Source organism: Oncorhynchus mykiss, chromosome 26 (genome assembly GCF_057628025.1).
Source record: "Oncorhynchus mykiss isolate SJ-2025 chromosome 26, ASM5762802v1, whole genome shotgun sequence".
NCBI classification, from domain to species: Eukaryota; Metazoa; Chordata; class Actinopteri; order Salmoniformes; family Salmonidae; genus Oncorhynchus; species Oncorhynchus mykiss.
In genome coordinates this window covers 41,506,223-41,507,987 of record NC_143047.1, presented here as the reverse complement: position 1 = coordinate 41,507,987, position 1,765 = coordinate 41,506,223, and positions in this window count along the sequence as shown.

Below are 1,765 nucleotides of genomic sequence, written 5' to 3'. Positions count from 1 at the left end.
AATCCGTCCTTAAAGCATGCGCTGTAATGCTTTTCCCTCGGATGTGAGGCGGGATAAAGACGCACGAGATTCTCAAACAATCAAAGCAGGCCTGCAAGCCAAGTGCTCAAGAAAAGGAACACTTGGCTGTTGCATTGAAGAGACATGTGCGTTGTATAGCCAACCCAGATGTAAACAAAGAGGAGAGGGAAGTTGGAGTAGTAATGAATCAGACAAGATGTGCTCCTTCAACTCACCACTGCATTGGTTGACATGACTGACCAGTGGCTCAATGCTATGGATAATGGCAGGTTTGTAGGTGTACTATTTTTAGATTTCAGTGCAGCATTTGATTTAGTGGATCATGAAATTATTTTGACAAAATTAATGCATTATGGTTTTAAGGAGGTAACATTGAATTGTGTACAGTCATATCTAACTGACAGGAAACAGTCTACCTATATCAATGGTTCATTTTCTTCCCCTAATGTGTTAAACTGTGGAATACCGCAGGGCAGCTGCCTTGGGCCACTTCTCTACTTAATATACACCAACGACCTTCCCTATGCCGTGGTTGAAACTCAAGCTACTATATTTGTAGATGACACTACAATTTATGCAGGAAGACAATCGGTTCAACAGGTACAGCAAGCTTTGCAAGGAGATTTGGAGATGATCAGGAAATGGGTTTGCCAAAACAAACTTGCTTTAAGCACCAAGAAAACCAAAGTTATGTTGGTCTGTTCAACTAGGAAAAGGCCAAAACAGAATGGGATACAATTAAGTATGGGAGGAGTACAAATTGAAGAAGTGGCAGAAACCAAACTACTGGGAGTGCAGCTAGACAACTGCTTATCATGGTCGTCTCAAATAACTAATCTATGTAAAAAAAAAAATATTAAAACAGCATGCACAATCAGAAGGATAGCTAAATCCTTCAGCAAATAACACAGGCATTGGTTGAGAGTCAAGTGAACTATTGTTTGGTGGTCTGGGGAAATGCATCATCTAGTGAAGTTAGGAGGCTGCAGAATGCACAGAATAAAGCAGCAAGGATTGTTTTAAGGCGGAGATATGGTTCTTCTGTTGCAGTCATGCGCAGTGTTCTTGGTTGGTCATCAATCGACAAGATAATTGAAAAAAAAACATGCTTATCTTATTTTATAATATACATCATTTAAAACGGCCAACTTCTATTCACAATGGTATTCAGTTGGTAAGAGACAGACATTCCGTAAATACTAGGGATAGATTGGTTAAGAGACAGACATTCAGTAAATACTAGGAATAGATTGTCCACCATCTATGCGTTATCCAGACAGAAAAAAGAAATGGGCAAAAGAACATTTTGATTTAGAGCAATAAAGAAATGGAATAAATTAACTGAGCAAACTAGAAACCTTTCAATATATAAGTTTAAACATTATTTAAAAACAATTTAAATATAGTATATAGAAATGTTGTGGGACTATAGTAGATGAAGAATCAATATTTTTTTATATTGAGTATTTATTGGGTCATTATGCTAGTGTATTATGTATGTTTGTAATAGTGTGTTATATGGGAAAGTGTGTTTGTATTATAAATTGTATTTTAATGTTAAGGACTCTTGGAAGATTAGTCCAAATGGGGACTAAAAGAGATCCCAATAAAATAAAATCAAACTCACACTTTTAGAAAAAAGGATCCAGAACAATAAAGGGTTCCTCTGCTTGTCCTTGCAGTTTAGAAGAACCCTCATTCCAGGTAGAACATTTTCTCCATAAAAAGAAGCCTTTTAGAACCT